Raw genomic sequence first — 21,640 nt, forward strand, 5'->3', positions numbered from 1 at the left:
AACCACCTAACTAACCCTAACCCTGTATCCAACCACCTAACTAACCCTAACCCTGTATCCAACCACCTAACTAACCCTAACCCTGTATCCAACCACCTAACTAACCCTAACCCTGTATCCAACCACCTAACTAACCCTGTATCCAACCACCTAACTAACCCTAACCCTGTATCCAACCACCTAACTAACCCTAACCCTGTATCCAACCACCTAACTAACCCTAACCCTGTATCCAACCACCTAACTAACCCTAACCCTGTATCCAACCACCTAACTAACCCTAACCCTGTATCCAACCACCTAACTAACTCTAACCCTGTATCCAACCCCCCCAGGACTTGAGGAGCCCAGACTCCAGGCAGGTTTGAATGAAGCTACAGCCTCTGAATCAGCACCATCGCTCTCCAGCTGTCCCTATAGCTCTCCCCCTCCATCTCCGCGCTGTCTCCCCTCTGTCTCCCCTGTCACCCTCCCCAGACCCCCCACTCACACTCGAACAGTCCCTGGCTCCAGACTTCAGCCCCCCTCCCCTGCCCCATCCCTCCTCTCCAGCCATACAGCCCTTTGAGCCAAAGCCGCCGCTGCATAAATACATAAATCTGAGGGGTAAACATTTAGACGGCGGGCCGTCAGCCCCACGGTAAAGCCTTTCATGTGACACCAGATCACACACACCACTGTTGTTTACACACTCACCATCCCAGACCCAGCCCACCCCACACCCAGCACAGACGTGTCCCCAGAACCTGTCACAGAGGCTGGGGGAGAGGGGAGACAAAGGCTCTCAGAGGCTCTTAGATGTGACCGACCTGATGGGAGCTGAGAGGTTAGAGGTCAGAGTGAACCAGCCTCCCCCCTCTCACTGGTCCTGTATAGTGGACACTCTGAAGTTACAGGATGTCTGACATGGATCCCTCCCTTCCAAAGTCAAGCACCTGACTCCATCACATAGTTAGCCTCACCTCACTATCACCATCGCAACTCTGACAATCAACAATAATCAGTCATCCTCAACCATGTTATCGTCATAATAATATACACTGAGTGTACAAAACACCTGCTCTTTCCATGACAGACTGACCAGATGAATCCAGGTGAAAGATATGATCCCTTATTGATGTCACCTGTTAAATCCACTTTAATCAGTGTAGATGAAGGGGGGAGGCAGGTTAAATAAGGATTTTTAAGCTTTGAGACAATTGAGACTGGATTGTGTATGTGTGCCACTCAGAGGGTGAATGGGCAAGACAAAAGATTTTCCAGGGGCACCAGTTTAAGTGTGTCAAGAACTGCAACACTGCTGGGTTTTTCACACTCAACAGTTTCCCGTGTGTATCAAGAATGGACCACCACCCAAAGGACATTCAGCCAATTGGAGTCAACATGGGCCAGCACCCCTGTGGAATGCTTTTGACTCCTTGTAGAGTCCATGCCCTGATGAAATGAGGCTGTTCTGAGAGCAGAAGGGGATGCAACTCAATATAAGGAAGGTGTTCCTAATGTTATGTACACTCAGTGTATATGAATCTACACTGAGCAAAAATATAAACGCAACATGTAAAGTGTTGGTCCCGTGTTTCATGAGCTGAAATAAAAGATCCCAGAAATATTCCATACACACAAAAAGCTTATTTCTCTTAAATGTGTTTACATCCCTGTTAGTGAGCATTTCTCCTTTGTCAAGATAATCCAGCCATCTGACAACTGACAATAAAAGGCCACTCTAAAATGTGCAATTTTGTCACACAACACAATGCCACAGATTATGCCACAGTGTGCAATTGGCATGCTGACTGCAGGACCAGAGCTGTTGACAGAAAATTGAATGTTCATTTCTCTACCATAAGCCGCTTCCAACGTCGTTTTAGAAAATTTGGCAGTAAGTCCAACCGGCTTCACAACCACAGACCACGTGACTGGCGTAGTGTGGGGGAGCGGTTTGCTGATGTCAACATTGTGAACAGAGTGCCCCATGGTGGCGGTGGGGTTATGGTATGGGCAGGCATAAGCTATGGACAAAGAACACAGTTTCTATTTGTCGATGGCAATTTGAATGAACAGAGATACCGTGATGACATCCTGAGGACCATTGTCGTGCTATTCATCCACCTCTATCACCTCATGTTTCAGCATGATAATGCACAGCCCCATGTCACAAGGATCTGTACAGAATTCCTGGAAGCTGAAAATGTCCCAGTTCTTCCATGGCCTGCATACTCACCAGACATCCCGGCAATATCCAGCAACCTCGCACAGCCATTGAAGAGGAGTGGGACAACATTCCATAGGCCACAATCAACAGCCTGATCAACTTTATGCGAAGGAGATGTGTCGTGCTGCATGAGGCAAATGGTGGTCACACTAAATACTGACTGGTTTTCTGATCCATGCCCCTACTTTTTTTTAAGGTATCTGTGACCAACAGATGCATATCTATATTCCCAGTCATGTGAAATCCATAGATTAGGGCCTAATTTATTTATTTCAATTGATTGATTTCCTTATATGAACTGTAACTCTGTAAAATGTTTGAAATTGTTGCATGTTGCGTTCATATTTTTATGAATCGATTTTATGAATAGTAGCTTTTTATTTGCTGAGTTATGATTTAAAAGATATAAGTATACAAGCGGTAATAACAGAAAATAGCGATAAGTATTTTTAGTGAGGGTACAACAGTTTCATGTGTTTCTGTGTCATTAATGTATTTGTGATTCCGGCACAACAATCAACTGTGTATGCCAGTAACACAAGCTACATTCGTGAAGACGTGAGTACAAGGAAGTATTGTGTAAGAGACTCAGTCATTTGTTCCAGATAACACTACAATACACAAAGTCATTGTCACACTGCCACGCATTAAACAGACATATCTCATCATCTGCACTTCCACAATGTGTGCCAGAGGAAACAAGAGGAAAATATCAAAACCCTGCAAGTTGCTGTAGTAAATGTGAAGAGATCTCTGGTTCTCTCCAGATGTGTTTCTGCATACCATAAAGCAACATAGTGACTATGAGAGATGTGGGGAATTCAGCACACATGAAAACTTTCTCTCTAATGACCATGAACCCAACGACACCATGAAAATACTGATCACCCTTCTCTTTGAAAAAGTGAAGAACACTGAAACTTAAAGGGAAAGAGAGAGGAGCGAGAGAGAGAGAGAGAGAGAGAGAGAAGGAACAAGAAAGAAAACTGGAAGTATCTTTATCGCTGTGTTAAATCGGGTGTGACTATAAAATATTTCGAAGTGGCCCGAGAAGGAGAGGAAAGGAGAGGGAGGAGAAAACACACACAACAAAAACAAATTAACATCAAAAATGCTCCGGTTGCTTTCACCAGTTCTGTTGAAACCTCCATCAGGCGTTCTAATGGGGTTCAGTTCAAAGCTGCACTAGACTCCCGCTGCTTCCTCCACCGACTTAGAGGCACAACACTTCCTTCTCTCTGTGTGTTGTGCCTCTCTCGCTTTTCTCTCTCTCTTTCTCTTTCATTTGCTCCCTCTGTCTCTCTCTGATACACCCCTCTCTCTGTGTGAGTTAACCTCCCTCTACAATCTCTTTTCTCTCTCTATCACTTTTCCCTCGGTCTTGAACTCTTTGCCTATGTCTCCTTTGACCTCTCTGCCTGTTTCTGTAGGTAGGAAAGGAAACAGACTTGAATCAATTGAGTCGTTGTAGGACCTCAGACCATCCCTGAATGTACTGTTAGTTTCCCCAGCACTGCCTTGTAGATATCTCACCGCATCAAAGACACATCCTCCTCTTTTCCCACCTTCTTCCCCCTTCCCCCCGTTCTTCTCTCGACGGTGGCACTTCCACCAGTTCTAAATGTTTAACTCTTACGATCTGCTCATTTAAAGCTCTTCAAAGCTTTCCATTGATGCCCAGGCATCCATTTTAACTTGTAATACTGTATGGCTGCTGGGCTCAGCGTAATTCTGAGGATGTTCTGATAGCTAGCTCGCCTCAAAGTGCTAACAACCCGTTTCTCTGCTCGAAGTAGAAGGATAGAGGATTTATCTGCGTTTGAGAAGCGGGGAGGCGTATTTGTGGAGGCCTTAGGTTGTTTATACTATGTGCTGACAAAGTGATACAGAACACATATAGAAAGTTACTGTGTTGGCTAAGCTACACGTGAGAGTTGTATGCTATGAAAACCTTACTGTAGAGAGCATGACAATCTAGCTGAGTACTTCAACCTTTTATATTTTCTTGAAAGAGACAGAAATGCCTTTAAAATGGTTTTGTCTGTTACACCTTGTATAGATACCTAATTTTAGACTAGACATATTCAATATTTTTCCTGTTTAGTATAACTCGAAACACTTTCGACACTCCGCATATGCGCTTTATAGAATATGAGATTCAAAATAATATGGAAGGACAGTGTAAAAGTGCATTAGGGGAGTCTAGTGTATGCATACTTAGCTCTTACATCCCCAACTGCATGTTGAGAGGATGTGGAGCCAAGCGGTGTCACTCAGCAATAACGACAGACAGAAAGAAAAGTCCCTCAGATCCCTGCTGGCAGTTGAACACCTTAGAATCTGGATTTCCTTGCCTGAAGGAACCTTTGAAATCTAATGCATAAACATTACGCCCTGTTTTCCCCACACCTAGAGTGCAGAGACAGGCAGGCAGTGCCGCAGCACAGCGAGGCAAGGCAGCAATGCTTCTGTTCTGAGCCACTTTAGAGAACTATCCTTTAACCCAGCGACACACTGAACCCAACCATCCTCAGTAACTTAAATAACAAGTCTGACTGACTGAGATTTTGGTTCTGTCATGTCTCGTCAAACGCAGTCGTCTCACAGCTCTGTCTGTCTGTCAAGGGCTCCGCTCCTGAGAAATATTGCTACCTGGTTTTGCATTGTTGTCTCAAGAAAATGGGCAAAGGGAATTTGGTGTTTGTATTTTGTTATCCGGGGTATTGTCTCACAGCTAAAAGTTGATTTCTCACTGTCTAGCTTCTCTATGGGGAAGAAGCTCTGAGTTCTACAGAATGAAGGTGAAGCCTTGCTCCATGCATGTGTGTGTGTGTGTGTGTGTGTGTGTGTGTGTGTGTGTGTGTGTGTGTGTGTGTGTGTGTGTGTGTGTGTGTGTGTGTGTGTGTGTGTGTGTGTGTGTGTGTGTGTGTGTGTGTGTGTGTGTGTGTGTGTGTGTGTGTGTGTGTGTGTGTGCGCGCATGCGCTTGAGCGTCAGCGTTTGTGTGTGTGTGCGTGCAACTGAGCTCGTGGCAGGCATGTCACCAAGCCCATTGACTCCAGCCTAATCCCTTCCTGATGGCTAGTGTTCAGACTGCAGATGGAGACTGGGGCTCTTGACCTCTGACCTCAGAGTAAATCACATCAGACACTGTCTGAGAGGAACACAGGGCTCCAGCTACCCGCCAGGCAGATGTGCTCTTCACCCAGTATGTACACTTAATATACACACACACACACACACACACACACACACACACACACACACACACACACACACACACACACACACACACACACACACACACACACACACACACACACACACACACACACACACACACTCTCTCCCTCTCTCCCTCCCTCTTTCCTCTGTTTTAAACTGAACTTACCCCAATCTCTGTCTCTCTCTCTCCCTATTTTCCTCTGCACTCTTCACTGCTCAATGTGGTTCCTCTGTTTCTGCAGAATAAAACACAGACTGAACATACAGTACCCTGAGTGCCAGCCTGTGCCGGAGAGAGAAACTGAGAGAGAGAGAAACGAGAGAGAGAGAGAGAGAGAGAGAGAGAGAGAGAGAGAGAGAGAGAGAGAGAGAGAGAGAGAGAGAGAGAGAGAGAGAGAGAGAGAGAGAGAGAGAGAGAGAGAGAGAGAGAGAGAGAGAGAGAGACACACCCTCTCTATTCTCTCTGCTGGAAGTAAAGCCCACCCTGTTTGTCATTGTCACACTGTAGGAATAGCTGGTGGGTGGCACACACGCTTCCAAAAGGATTTATAGCAAATTAATGGCATGACTATGTTATAAGTTGGGCTTGGAGTTTTTCCGGGTCAGGTCATATGGTCAGGCACAACTCCTGGCTCAAGTCATTAAAGCCCAGCAATCCAGTGTTGTAGCTTTACATTGGAACATGCAGAGAGTAGTAGAAAGGCAATGTTCACCTTGTCGTGTTGTTCCCACTTTCCACACACCCACACACTCACACACACCACTCCTACAGAGGTCCGGTTCACATTGTTGTCCTCACAGCAGGCACCTGCATTCCTGAAATAGCTGTTTCCAAAGTTTCAAGAGAAAGTCTCTCTCTCTCTCTCTCTCTCTCTCTCTCTCTCTCTCTCTCTCTCTCTCTCTCTCTCTCTCTCTCTCTCTCTCTAACCAACCCCCGGCCATACCCGAGCTGTTGCCTAGAGACGGAGCGGAGAGAATGGGGACAATAGAGAAGAGATCTCTTGTGCTGGGGATGATGAAAGGATGAACGAAGGAGAGATCAGAGAGGAGGACAGAGAAACAGGGGAATGATGGAGAGTGGAATGTTGTCGGTCTTTCTTTGGCATTGTTGTGGCATCCATTACCTCTACCTTACCTGGTGTAAACCCATGGTAGTGTAGATGGATGGGTGCCTCATCCTTTCAGACAGAAGATGCATGTAAAACACTGAACAAGTAGTTTGTGTGGTGAATTTAGAATATTTCATACAACAGACAGTTAATGTTCTTGAATGTTATCATGGCAACACTGTTATAACATTGGAATCCCAGGTGCCAGTAATGTAATGCTAATGATTGTGTCCAGTCAGACATGGAGGGGAGATGGAGCGTTGTTTAAACCCCCCCACTGTGTCCAGTCAGCCATGGAGGAGAGATGGAGCGTTGTTTAAACCCCCCCACTGTGTCCAGTCAGCCATGGAGGGGAGATGGAGCGTTGTTTAAACCCCCCCACTGTGTCCAGTCAGACATGGAGGAGAGATGGAGCGTTGTTTAAACCCCCCCACTGTGTCCAGTCAGACATGGAGGGGAGATGGAGCGTTGTTTAAACCCCCCCCACTGTGTCCAGTCAGACATGGAGGAGAGATGGAGCGTTGTTTAAACCCCCCCCCCCCACTGTGTCCAGTCAGACATGGAGGGGAGATGGAGCGTTGTTTAAACCCCCCCCCCCCACTGTGTCCAGTCAGCCATGGAGGGGAGATGGAGCGTTGTTTAAACCCCCCCACTGTGTCCAGTCAGACATGGAGGGGAGATGGAGCGTTGTTTAAACCCCCCCACTGTGTCCAGTCAGCCATGGAGGGGAGATGGAGCGTTGTTTAAACCCCCCCCACTGTGTCCAGTCAGCCATGGAGGGGAGATGGAGGGTTGTTTAAACCCCCCCACTGTGTCCAGTCAGCCATGGAGGGGAGATGGAGCGTTGTTTAAACACCCCCACTGTGTCCAGTCAGCCATGGAGGGGAGATGGAGCGTTGTTTAAACCCCCCCACTGTGTCCAGTCAGACATGGAGGAGAGATGGAGCGTTGTTTAAACCCCCCCACTGTGTCCAGTCAGCCATGGAGGGGAGATGGAGCGTTGTTTAAACCCCCCCCACTGTGTCCAGTCAGCCATGGAGGGGAGATGGAGGGTTGTTTAAACCCCCCCACTGTGTCCAGTCAGCCATGGAGGGGAGATGGAGCGTTGTTTAAACACCCCCACTGTGTCCAGTCAGACATGGAGGGGAGATGGAGCGTTGTTTAAACCCCCCCACTGTGTCCAGTCAGCCATGGAGGGGAGATGGAGCGTTGTTTAAACCCCCCCACTGTGTCCAGTCAGCCATGGAGGGGAGATGGAGCGTTGTTTAAACCCCCCCCCACTGTGTCCAGTCAGCCATGGAGGGGAGATGGAGCGTTGTTTAAACCCCCCCCCACTGTGTCCAGTCAGCCATGGAGGGGAGATGGAGCGTTGTTTAAACCCCCCCACTGTGTCCAGTCAGCCATGGAGGGGAGATGGAGCGTTGTTTAAACCCCCCCACTGTGTCCAGTCAGCCATGGAGGAGAGATGGAGCGTTGTTTAAACCCCCCCCCACTGTGTCCAGTCAGCCATGGAGGGGAGATGGAGCGTTGTTTAAACCCCCCCCCACTGTGTCCAGTCAGCCATGGAGGGGAGATGGAGCGTTGTTTAAACCCCCCCCCACTGTGTCCAGTCAGACATAGAGGGGAGATGGAGCGTTGTTTAAACCCCCCCCCCACTGTGTCCAGTCAGCCATGGAGGGGAGATGGAGCGTTGTTTAAACCCCCCCCCACTGTGTCCAGTCAGCCATGGAGGGGAGATGGAGCGTTGTTTAAACCCCCCCCCACTGTGTCCAGTCAGCCATGGAGGGGAGATGGAGCGTTGTTTAAACCCCCCCACTGTGTCCAGTCAGCCATGGAGGGGAGATGGAGCGTTGTTTAAACCCCCCCCCACTGTGTCCAGTCAGCCATGGAGGGGAGATGGAGCGTTGTTTAAACCCCCCCCCACTGTGTCCAGTCAGCCATGGAGGGGAGATGGAGCGTTGTTTAAACCCCCCCACTGTGTCCAGTCAGACATGGAGGGGAGATGGAGCGTTGTTTAAACCCCCCCCACTGTGTCCAGTCAGCCATGGAGGGGAGATGGAGCGTTGTTTGAAACCCCCCCACTGTGTCCAGTCAGCCATGGAGGGGAGATGGAGCGTTGTTTAAACCCCCCCACTGTGTCCAGTCAGACATGGAGGGGAGATGGAGCGTTGTTTAAACCCCCCCCCACTGTGTCCAGTCAGCCATGGAGGGGAGATGGAGGGTTGTTTAAACCCCCCCCACTGTGTCCAGTCAGCCATGGAGGGGAGATGGAGCGTTGTTTAAACCCCCCCCCCACTGTGTCCAGTCAGCCATGGAGGGGAGATGGAGGGTTGTTTAAACCCCCCCACTGTGTCCAGTCAGCCATGGAGGGGAGATGGAGCGTTGTTTAAACCCCCCCACTGTGTCCAGTCAGCCATGGAGGGGAGATGGAGCGTTGTTTAAACCCCCCCACTGTGTCCAGTCAGCCATGGAGGGGAGATGGAGGGTTGTTTAAACCCCCCCACTGTGTCCAGTCAGACATGGAGGGGAGATGGAGCGTTGTTTAAACCCCCCCACTGTGTCCAGTCAGCCATGGAGGGGAGATGGAGCGTTGTTTAAACCCCCCCACTGTGTCCAGTCAGCCATGGAGGGGAGATGGAGCGTTGTTTAAACCCCCCCACTGTGTCCAGTCAGACATGGAGGAGAGATGGAGCGTTGTTTAAACCCCCCCACTGTGTCCAGTCAGCCATGGAGGAGAGATGGAGCGTTGTTTAAACCCCCCCACTGTGTCCAGTCAGCCATGGAGGGGAGATGGAGCGTTGTTTAAACCCCCCCACTGTGTCCAGTCAGCCATGGAGGGGAGATGGAGCGTTGTTTAAACCCCCCCACTGTGTCCAGTCAGACATGGAGGGGAGATGGAGCGTTGTTTAAACCCCCCCCCACTGTGTCCAGTCAGCCATGGAGGGGAGATGGAGCGTTGTTTAAACCCCCCCACTGTGTCCAGTCAGCCATGGAGGGGAGATGGAGCGTTGTTTAAACCCCCCCACTGTGTCCAGTCAGACATGGAGGGGAGATGGAGCGTTGTTTAAACACCCCCACTGTGTCCAGTCAGCCATGGAGGGGAGATGGAGCGTTGTTTAAACCCCCCCCACTGTGTCCAGTCAGCCATGGAGGGGAGATGGAGGGTTGTTTAAACCCCCCCACTGTGTCCAGTCAGCCATGGAGGGGAGATGGAGCGTTGTTTAAACCCCCCCACTGTGTCCAGTCAGCCATGGAGGGGAGATGGAGGGTTGTTTAAACCCCCCCACTGTGTCCAGTCAGACATGGAGGGGAGATGGAGCGTTGTTTAAACCCCCCCCCCCCCCCCACTGTGTCCAGTCAGCCATGGAGGGGAGATGGAGGGTTGTTTAAACCCCCCCACTGTGTCCAGTCAGCCATGGAGGGGAGATGGAGCGTTGTTTGAAACCCCCCCACTGTGTCCAGTCAGCCATGGAGGAGAGATGGAGCGTTGTTTAAACCCCCCCACTGTGTCCAGTCAGCCATGGAGGGGAGATGGAGGGTTGTTTAAACCCCCCCACTGTGTCCAGTCAGCCATGGAGGGGAGATGGAGCGTTGTTTAAACCCCCCCACTGTGTCCAGTCAGCCATGGAGGGGAGATGGAGCGTTGTTTAAACCCCCCCACTGTGTCCAGTCAGACATGGAGGGGAGATGGAGCGTTGTTTAAACCCCCCCACTGTGTCCAGTCAGCCATGGAGGGGAGATGGAGCGTTGTTTAAACCCCCCCACTGTGTCCAGTCAGCCATGGAGGGGAGATGGAGCGTTGTTTAAACCCCCCCACTGTGTCCAGTCAGACATGGAGGGGAGATGGAGCGTTGTTTAAACCCCCCCCCCCCCCCCACTGTGTCCAGTCAGCCATGGAGGGGAGATGGAGGGTTGTTTAAACCCCCCCACTGTGTCCAGTCAGCCATGGAGGGGAGATGGAGCGTTGTTTGAAACCCCCCCACTGTGTCCAGTCAGCCATGGAGGAGAGATGGAGCGTTGTTTAAACCCCCCCACTGTGTCCAGTCAGCCATGGAGGGGAGATGGAGGGTTGTTTAAACCCCCCCACTGTGTCCAGTCAGCCATGGAGGGGAGATGGAGCATTGTTTAAACCCCCCCACTGTGTCCAGTCAGCCATGGAGGGGAGATGGAGCGTTGTTTAAACCCCCCCACTGTGTCCAGTCAGACATGGAGGGGAGATGGAGCGTTGTTTAAACCCCCCCCCACTGTGTCCAGTCAGCCATGGAGGGGAGATGGAGCGTTGTTTAAACCCCCCCACTGTGTCCAGTCAGCCATGGAGGGGAGATGGAGCGTTGTTTAAACCCCCCCACTGTGTCCAGTCAGCCATGGAGGGGAGATGGAGCGTTGTTTAAACCCCCCCACTGTGTCCAGTCAGACATGGAGGGGAGATGGAGCGTTGTTTAAACCCCCCCACTGTGTCCAGTCAGACATGGAGGGGAGATGGAGCGTTGTTTAAACCCCCCCACTGTGTCCAGTCAGACATGGAGGGGAGATGGAGCGTTGTTTAAACCCCCCCCCACTGTGTCCAGTCAGCCATGGAGGGGAGATGGAGCGTTGTTTAAACCCCCCCACTGTGTCCAGTCAGCCATGGAGGGGAGATGGAGCGTTGTTTAAACCCCCCCCCCCCCCCCACTGTGTCCAGTCAGCCATGGAGGGGAGATGGAGCGTTGTTTAAACCCCCCCCCCCCCCACTGTGTACAGTCAGACATGGAGGGGAGATGGAGCGTTGTTTAAACCCCCCCCCCCCCCCACTGTGTCCAGTCAGCCATGGAGGGGAGATGGAGGGTTGTTTAAACCCCCCCACTGTGTCCAGTCAGCCATGGAGGGGAGATGGAGCGTTGTTTAAACCCCCCCCCCCCCCCCCCCACTGTGTACAGTCAGACATGGAGGGGAGATGGAGCGTTGTTTAAACCCCCCCCCCCCCCCACTGTGTCCAGTCAGCCATGGAGGGGAGATGGAGGGTTGTTTAAACCCCCCCACTGTGTCCAGTCAGCCATGGAGGGGAGATGGAGCGTTGTTTGAAACCCCCCCACTGTGTCCAGTCAGCCATGGAGGAGAGATGGAGCGTTGTTTAAACCCCCCCACTGTGTCCAGTCAGCCATGGAGGGGAGATGGAGGGTTGTTTAAACCCCCCCACTGTGTCCAGTCAGCCATGGAGGGGAGATGGAGCGTTGTTTAAACCCCCCCACTGTGTCCAGTCAGCCATGGAGGGGAGATGGAGCGTTGTTTAAACCCCCCCCCACTGTGTCCAGTCAGCCATGGAGGGGAGATGGAGCGTTGTTTAAACCCCCCCACTGTGTCCAGTCAGCCATGGAGGGGAGATGGAGCGTTGTTTAAACCCCCCCACTGTGTCCAGTCAGCCATGGAGGGGAGATGGAGCGTTGTTTAAACCCCCCCACTGTGTCCAGTCAGACATGGAGGGGAGATGGAGCGTTGTTTAACTCCCCCACTGTGTCCAGTCAGCCATGGAGGGGAGATGGAGCGTTGTTTAAACCCCCCCACTGTGTCCAGTCAGACATGGAGGGGAGATGGAGCGTTGTTTAAACCCCCCCACTGTGTCCAGTCAGCCATGGAGGGGAGATGGAGCGTTGTTTAAACCCCCCCACTGTGTCCAGTCAGCCATGGAGGGGAGATGGAGCGTTGTTTAAATCCCCCCACTGTGTCCAGTCAGACATGGAGGGGAGATGGAGCGTTGTTTAACTCCCCCACTGTGTCCAGTCAGCCATGGAGGGGAGATGGAGCGTTGTTTAAACCCCCCCACTGTGTCCAGTCAGCCATGGAGGGGAGATGGAGGGTTGTTTAAACCCCCCCACTGTGTCCAGTCAGACATGGAGGGGAGATGGAGCGTTGTTTAAACCCCCCCCCCCCCCCCACTGTGTCCAGTCAGCCATGGAGGGGAGATGGAGGGTTGTTTAAACCCCCCCACTGTGTCCAGTCAGCCATGGAGGGGAGATGGAGCGTTGTTTGAAACCCCCCCACTGTGTCCAGTCAGCCATGGAGGAGAGATGGAGCGTTGTTTAAACCCCCCCACTGTGTCCAGTCAGCCATGGAGGGGAGATGGAGGGTTGTTTAAACCCCCCCACTGTGTCCAGTCAGCCATGGAGGGGAGATGGAGCGTTGTTTAAACCCCCCCACTGTGTCCAGTCAGCCATGGAGGGGAGATGGAGCGTTGTTTAAACCCCCCCACTGTGTCCAGTCAGACATGGAGGGGAGATGGAGCGTTGTTTAAAACCCCCCACTGTGTCCAGTCAGCCATGGAGGGGAGATGGAGCGTTGTTTAAACCCCCCCCCACTGTGTCCAGTCAGCCATGGAGGGGAGATGGAGCGTTGTTTAAACCCCCCCACTGTGTCCAGTCAGACATAGAGGGGAGATGGAGCGTTGTTTAAACCCCCCCACTGTGTCCAGTCAGCCATGGAGGGGAGATGGAGCGTTGTTTAAACCCCCCCCCACTGTGTCCAGTCAGCCATGGAGGGGAGATGGAGCGTTGTTTAAACCCCCCCACTGTGTCCAGTCAGCCATGGAGGGGAGATGGAGCGTTGTTTAAACCCCCCCACTGTATCCAGTCAGACATGGAGGGGAGATGGAGCGTTGTTTAACTCCCCCACTGTGTCCAGTCAGCCATGGAGGGGAGATGGAGCGTTGTTTAAACCCCCCCACTGTGTCCAGTCAGACATGGAGGGGAGATGGAGCGTTGTTTAAACCCCCCCCCCCCCCCCCACTGTGTCCAGTCAGCCATGGAGGGGAGATGGAGGGTTGTTTAAACCCCCCCACTGTGTCCAGTCAGCCATGGAGGGGAGATGGAGCGTTGTTTGAAACCCCCCCACTGTGTCCAGTCAGCCATGGAGGAGAGATGGAGCGTTGTTTAAACCCCCCCACTGTGTCCAGTCAGCCATGGAGGGGAGATGGAGGGTTGTTTAAACCCCCCCACTGTGTCCAGTCAGCCATGGAGGGGAGATGGAGCATTGTTTAAACCCCCCCACTGTGTCCAGTCAGCCATGGAGGGGAGATGGAGCGTTGTTTAAACCCCCCCACTGTGTCCAGTCAGACATGGAGGGGAGATGGAGCGTTGTTTAAACACCCCCACTGTGTCCAGTCAGACATGGAGGGGAGATGGAGCATTGTTTAAACCCCCCCACTGTGTCCAGTCAGACATAGAGGGGAGATGGAGCGTTGTTTAAACCCCCCCCCACTGTGTCCAGTCAGCCATGGAGGGGAGATGGAGCGTTGTTTAAACCCCCCCACTGTGTCCAGTCAGCCATGGAGGGGAGATGGAGCGTTGTTTAAACCCCCCCACTGTGTCCAGTCAGCCATGGAGGGGAGATGGAGCGTTGTTTAAACCCCCCCACTGTGTCCAGTCAGACATGGAGGGGAGATGGAGCGTTGTTTAAACCCCCCCCCACTGTGTCCAGTCAGACATGGAGGGGAGATGGAGCGTTGTTTAAACCCCCCCACTGTGTCCAGTCAGCCATGGAGGGGAGATGGAGCGTTGTTTAAACCCCCCCCCCCCCCCCCCACTGTGTCCAGTCAGCCATGGAGGGGAGATGGAGCGTTGTTTAAACCCCCCCCCCCCCACTGTGTACAGTCAGACATGGAGGGGAGATGGAGCGTTGTTTAAACCCCCCCCCCCCCCCACTGTGTCCAGTCAGCCATGGAGGGGAGATGGAGGGTTGTTTAAACCCCCCCACTGTGTCCAGTCAGCCATGGAGGGGAGATGGAGCGTTGTTTGAAACCCCCCCACTGTGTCCAGTCAGCCATGGAGGAGAGATGGAGCGTTGTTTAAACCCCCCCACTGTGTCCAGTCAGCCATGGAGGGGAGATGGAGGGTTGTTTAAACCCCCCCACTGTGTCCAGTCAGCCATGGAGGGGAGATGGAGCGTTGTTTAAACCCCCCCACTGTGTCCAGTCAGCCATGGAGGGGAGATGGAGCGTTGTTTAAACCCCCCCACTGTGTCCAGTCAGACATGGAGGGGAGATGGAGCGTTGTTTAAACCCCCCCCCACTGTGTCCAGTCAGCCATGGAGGGGAGATGGAGCGTTGTTTAAACCCCCCCCACTGTGTCCAGTCAGCCATGGAGGGGAGATGGAGCGTTGTTTAAACCCCCCCACTGTGTCCAGTCAGCCATGGAGGGGAGATGGAGCGTTGTTTAAACCCCCCCACTGTGTCCAGTCAGACATGGAGGGGAGATGGAGCGTTGTTTAACTCCCCCACTGTGTCCAGTCAGCCATGGAGGGGAGATGGAGCGTTGTTTAAACCCCCCCACTGTGTCCAGTCAGACATGGAGGGGAGATGGAGCGTTGTTTAAACCCCCCCACTGTGTCCAGTCAGCCATGGAGGGGAGATGGAGGGTTGTTTAAACCCCCCCACTGTGTCCAGTCAGACATGGAGGGGAGATGGAGCGTTGTTTAAACCCCCCCCCCCCCACTGTGTCCAGTCAGCCATGGAGGGGAGATGGAGGGTTGTTTAAACCCCCCCACTGTGTCCAGTCAGCCATGGAGGGGAGATGGAGCGTTGTTTGAAACCCCCCCACTGTGTCCAGTCAGCCATGGAGGAGAGATGGAGCGTTGTTTAAACCCCCCCACTGTGTCCAGTCAGCCATGGAGGGGAGATGGAGGGTTGTTTAAACCCCCCCACTGTGTCCAGTCAGCCATGGAGGGGAGATGGAGCGTTGTTTAAACCCCCCCACTGTGTCCAGTCAGCCATGGAGGGGAGATGGAGCGTTGTTTAAACCCCCCCACTGTGTCCAGTCAGACATGGAGGGGAGATGGAGCGTTGTTTAAACCCCCCCCCACTGTGTCCAGTCAGCCATGGAGGGGAGATGGAGCGTTGTTTAAACCCCCCCACTGTGTCCAGTCAGACATAGAGGGGAGATGGAGCGTTGTTTAAACCCCCCCCCACTGTGTCCAGTCAGCCATGGAGGGGAGATGGAGCGTTGTTTAAACCCCCCCACTGTGTCCAGTCAGCCATGGAGGGGAGATGGAGCGTTGTTTAAACCCCCCCACTGTGTCCAGTCAGACATGGAGGGGAGATGGAGCGTTGTTTAACTCCCCCACTGTGTCCAGTCAGCCATGGAGGGGAGATGGAGCGTTGTTTAAACCCCCCCACTGTGTCCAGTCAGACATGGAGGGGAGATGGAGCGTTGTTTAAACCCCCCCCCCCCCCCCCCCACTGTGTCCAGTCAGCCATGGAGGGGAGAGGGAGGGTTGTTTAAACCCCCCCACTGTGTCCAGTCAGCCATGGAGGGGAGATGGAGCGTTGTTTGAAACCCCCCCACTGTGTCCAGTCAGCCATGGATGAGAGATGGAGCGTTGTTTAAACCCCCCCACTGTGTCCAGTCAGCCATGGAGGGGAGATGGAGGGTTGTTTAAACCCCCCCACTGTGTCCAGTCAGCCATGGAGGGGAGATGGAGCGTTGTTTAAACCCCCCCACTGTGTCCAGTCAGCCATGGAGGGGAGATGGAGCGTTGTTTAAACCCCCCCACTGTGTCCAGTCAGACATGGAGGGGAGATGGAGCGTTGTTTAAACCCCCCCCCACTGTGTCCAGTCAGCCATGGAGGGGAGATGGAGCGTTGTTTAAACCCCCCCACTGTGTCCAGTCAGCCATGGAGGGGAGATGGAGCGTTGTTTAAACCCCCCCACTGTGTCCAGTCAGCCATGGAGGGGAGATGGAGCGTTGTTTAAACCCCCCCACTGTGTCCAGTCAGACATGGAGGGGAGATGGAGCGTTGTTTAAACCCCCCCCCACTGTGTCCAGTCAGCCATGGAGGGGAGATGGAGCGTTGTTTAAACCCCCCCACTGTGTCCAGTCAGACATAGAGGGGAGATGGAGCGTTGTTTAAACCCCCCCCCACTGTGTCCAGTCAGCCATGGAGGGGAGATGGAGGGTTGTTTGAAACCCCCCCACTGTGTCCAGTCAGCCATGGAGGAGAGATGGAGCGTTGTTTGAAACCCCCCCACTGTGTCCAGTCAGCCATGGAGGAGAGATGGAGCGTTGTTTAAACCCCCCCACTGTGTCCAGTCAGCCATGGAGGGGAGATGGAAGGTTGTTTAAACCCCCCCACTGTGTCCAGTCAGACATGGAGGGGAGATGGAGCGTTGTTTAAACCCCCCCACTGTGTCCAGTCAGCCATGGAGGGGAGATGGAGCGTTGTTTAAACCCCCCCACTGTGTCCAGTCAGACATGGAGGGGAGATGGAGCGTTGTTTAAACCCCCCCCCCCCCCCCACTGTGTCCAGTCAGCCATGGAGGGTTGTTTAAACCCCCCCACTGTGTCCAGTCAGCCATGGAGGGGAGATGGAGCGTTGTTTGAAACCCCCCCACTGTGTCCAGTCAGCCATGGAGGAGAGATGGAGCGTTGTTTAAACCCCCCCACTGTGTCCAGTCAGCCATGGAGGGGAGATGGAAGGTTGTTTAAACCCCCCCACTGTGTCCAGTCAGCCATGGAGGGGAGATGGAGCGTTGTTTAAACCCCCCCCACTGTGTCCAGTCAGCCATGGAGGAGAGATGGAGCGTTGTTTAAACCCCCCCACTGTGTCCAGTCAGCCATGGAGGGGAGATGGAGCGTTGTTTAAACCCCCCCACTGTGTCCAGTCAGCCGTGGAGGGGAGATGGAGAGTTGTTTAAACCCCCCCACTGTGTCCAGTCAGACATGGAGGGGAGATGGAGCGTTGTTTAACTCCCCCACTGTGTCCAGTCAGCCATGGAGGGGAGATGGAGCGTTGTTTAAACCCCCCCACTGTGTCCAGTCAGACATGGAGGGGAGATGGAGCGTTGTTTAAACCCCCCCACTGTGTCCAGTCAGCCATGGAGGGGAGATGGAGGGTTGTTTAAACCCCCCCACTGTGTCCAGTCAGCCATGGAGGGGAGATGGAACGTTGTTTGAAACCCCCCCACTGTGTCCAGTCAGCCATGGAGGAGAGATGGAGCGTTGTTTAAACCCCCCCACTGTGTCCAGTCAGCCATGGAGGGGAGATGGAGGGTTGTTTAAACCCCCCCACTGTGTCCAGTCAGCCATGGAGGGGAGATGGAGCGTTGTTTAAACCCCCCCACTGTGTCCAGTCAGCCATGGAGGGGAGATGGAGCGTTGTTTAAACCCCCCCACTGTGTCCAGTCAGACATGGAGGAGAGATGGAGCGTTGTTTAAACCCCCCCACTGTGTCCAGTCAGACATGGAGGGGAGATGGAGCGTTGTTTAAACCCCCCCCCACTGTGTCCAGTCAGCCATGGAGGAGAGATGGAGCGTTGTTTAAACCCCCCCACTGTGTCCAGTCAGACATGGAGGGGAGATGGAGCGTTGTTTAACTCCCCCACTGTGTCCAGTCAGCCATGGAGGGGAGATGGAGCGTTGTTTAAACCCCCCCACTGTGTCCAGTCAGACATGGAGGGGAGATGGAGCGTTGTTTAAACCCCCCCACTGTGTCCAGTCAGCCATGGAGGAGAGATGGAGCGTTGTTTAAACCCCCCCACTGTGTCCAGTCAGCCATGGAGGGGAGATGGAGCGTTGTTTAAACCCCCCCACTGTGTCCAGTCAGCCATGGAGGGGAGATGGAGGGTTGTTTAAACCCCCCCACTGTGTCCAGTCAGCCATGGAGGGGAGATGGAACGTTGTTTGAAACCCCCCCACTGTGTCCAGTCAGCCATGGAGGAGAGATGGAGCGTTGTTTAAACCCCCCCACTGTGTCCAGTCAGCCATGGAGGGGAGATGGAGGGTTGTTTAAACCCCCCCACTGTGTCCAGTCAGCCATGGAGGGGAGATGGAGCGTTGTTTAAACCCCCCCACTGTGTCCAGTCAGCCATGGAGGGGAGATGGAGCGTTGTTTAAACCCCCCCACTGTGTCCAGTCAGACATGGAGGAGAGATGGAGCGTTGTTTAAACCCCCCCACTGTGTCCAGTCAGACATGGAGGGGAGATGGAGCGTTGTTTAAACCCCCCCCCACTGTGTCCAGTCAGCCATGGAGGAGAGATGGAGCGTTGTTTAAACCCCCCCACTGTGTCCAGTCAGACATGGAGGGGAGATGGAGCGTTGTTTAACTCCCCCACTGTGTCCAGTCAGCCATGGAGGGGAGATGGAGCGTTGTTTAAACCCCCCCACTGTGTCCAGTCAGACATGGAGGGGAGATGGAGCGTTGTTTAAACCCCCCCACTGTGTCCAGTCAGCCATGGAGGAGAGATGGAGCGTTGTTTAAACCCCCCCACTGTGTCCAGTCAGCCATGGAGGGGAGATGGAGCGTTGTTTAAACCCCCCCACTGTGTCCAGTCAGCCATGGAGGGGAGATGGAGCGTTGTTTAAACCCCCCCCCCCCCCCACTGTGTCCAGTCAGCCATGGAGGGGAGATGGCGGGTTGTTTAAACCCCCCCACTGTGTCCAGTCAGCCATGGAGGGGACATGGAGCGTTGTTTGAAACCCCCCCACTGTGTCCAGTCAGCCATGGAGGAGAGATGGAGCGTTGTTTAAACCCCCCCACTGTGTCCAGTCAGCCATGGAGGGGAGATGGAGGGTTGTTTAAACCCCCCCACTGTGTCCAGTCAGCCATGGAGGGGAGATGGAGCGTTGTTTAAACCCCCCCACTGTGTCCAGTCAGACATGGAGGGGAGATGGAGCGTTGTTTAAACCCCCCCACTGTGTCCAGTCAGCCATGGAGGGGAGATGGAGGGTTGTTTAAACCCCCCCACTGTGTCCAGTCAGACATGGAGGGGAGATGGAGCGTTGTTTAAACCCCCCCCCCCCCCACTGTGTCCAGTCAGCCATGGAGGGGAGATGGAGGGTTGTTTAAACCCCCCCCACTGTGTCCAGTCAGCCATGGAGGGGAGATGGAACGTTGTTTGAAACCCCCCCACTGTGTCCAGTCAGCCATGGAGGAGAAATGGAGCGTTGTTTAAACCCCCCCACTGTGTCCAGTCAGCCATGGAGGGGAGATGGAGGGTTGTTTAAACCCCCCCACTGTGTCCAGTCAGCCATGGAGGGGAGATGGAGCGTTGTTTAAACCCCCCCACTGTGTCCAGTCAGCCATGGAGGGGAGATGGAGCGTTGTTTAAACCCCCCCACTGTGTCCAGTCAGACATGGAGGGGAGATGGAGCGTTGTTTAAACCCCCCCACTGTGTCCAGTCAGCCATGGAGGGGAGATGGAACGTTGTTTGAAACCCCCCCACTGTGTCCAGTCAGCCATGGAGGAGAGATGGAGCGTTGTTTAAACCCCCCCACTGTGTCCAGTCAGCCATGGAGGGGAGATGGAGGGTTGTTTAAACCCCCCCACTGTGTCCAGTCAGCCATGGAGGGGAGATGGAGCGTTGTTTAAACCCCCCCACTGTGTCCAGTCAGCCATGGAGGGGAGATGGAGCGTTGTTTAAACCCCCCCACTGTGTCCAGTCAGACATGGAGGGGAGATGGAGCGTTGTTTAAACCCCGCCACTGTGTCCAGTCAGCCATGGAGGGGAGATGGAGCGTTGTTTAAACCCCCCCACTGTGTCCAGTCAGCCATGGAGGGGAGATGGAGCGTTGTTTAAACCCCCCCACTGTGTCCAGTCAGCCATGGAGGGGAGATGGAGCGTTGTTTAAACCCCCCCACTGTGTCCAGTCAGCCATGGAGGGGAGATGGAGCGTTGTTTAAACCCCCCCACTGTGTCCAGTCAGACATGGAGGGGAGATGGAGCGTTGTTTAAACCCCCCCCCACTGTGTCCAGTCAGCCATGGAGGGGAGATGGAGCGTTGTTTAAACCCCCCCACTGTGTCCAGTCAGACATGGAGGGGAGATGGAGCGTTGTTTAAACCCCCCCACTGTGTCCAGTCAGCCATGGAGGGGAGATGGAACGTTGTTTGAAACCCCCCCACTGTGTCCAGTCAGCCATGGAGGAGAGATGGAGCGTTGTTTAAACCCCCCCACTGTGTCCAGTCAGCCATGGAGGGGAGATGGAGGGTTGTTTAAACCCCCCCACTGTGTCCAGTCAGCCATGGAGGGGAGATGGAGCGTTGTTTAAACCCCCCCACTGTGTCCAGTCAGACATGGAGGGGAGATGGAGCGTTGTTTAAACCCCCCCACTGTGTCCAGTCAGCCATGGAGGGGAGATGGAGCGTTGTTTAAACCCCGCCACTGTGTCCAGTCAGCCATGGAGGGGAGATGGAGCGTTGTTTAAACCCCCCCACTGTGTCCAGTCAGCCATGGAGGGGAGATGGAGCGTTGTTTAAACCCCCCCACTGTGTCCAGTCAGCCATGGAGGGGAGATGGAGCGTTGTTTAAACCCCCCCACTGTGTCCAGTCAGCCATGGAGGGGAGATGGAGCGTTGTTTAAACCCCCCCACTGTGTCCAGTCAGACATGGAGGGGAGATGGAGCGTTGTTTAAACCCCCCCACTGTGTCCAGTCAGACATGGAGGGGAGATGGAGCGTTGTTTAAACCCCCCCACTGTGTCCAGTCAGACATGGAGGGGAGATGGAGCGTTGTTTAAACCCCCCCACTGTATCCAGTCAGACATAGAGGGGAGATGGAGCGTTGTTTAAACCCCCCCCCACTGTGTCCAGTCAGCCATGGAGGGGAGATGGAGCGTTGTTTAAACCCCCCCACTGTGTCCAGTCAGCCATGGAGGGGAGATGGAGCGTTGTTTAAACCCCCCCACTGTGTCCAGTCAGCCATGGAGGGGAGATGGAGCGTTGTTTAAACCCCCCCACTGTGTCCAGTCAGACATGGAGGGGAGATGGAGCGTTGTTTAAACCCCCCCACTGTGTCCAGTCAGCCATGGAGGGGAGATGGAGCGTTGTTTAAACCCCCCCACTGTGTCCAGTCAGACATGGAGGGGAGATGGAGCGTTGTTTAAACCCCCCCCCACTGTGTCCAGTCAGCCATGGAGGGGATATGGAGCGTTGTTTAAACCCCCCCACTGTGTCCAGTCAGACATAGAGGGGAGATGGAGCGTTGTTTAAACCCCCCCCCACTGTGTCCAGTCAGCCATGGAGGGGAGATGGAGGGTTGTTTAAACCCCCCCACTGTGTCCAGTCAGCCATGGAGGGGAGATGGAGCGTTGTTTGAAACCCCCCCACTGTGTCCAGTCAGCCATGGAGGAGA

Source organism: Salvelinus alpinus, chromosome 1 (assembly GCF_045679555.1).
Source record: "Salvelinus alpinus chromosome 1, SLU_Salpinus.1, whole genome shotgun sequence".
Taxonomy (NCBI): domain Eukaryota; kingdom Metazoa; phylum Chordata; class Actinopteri; order Salmoniformes; family Salmonidae; genus Salvelinus; species Salvelinus alpinus.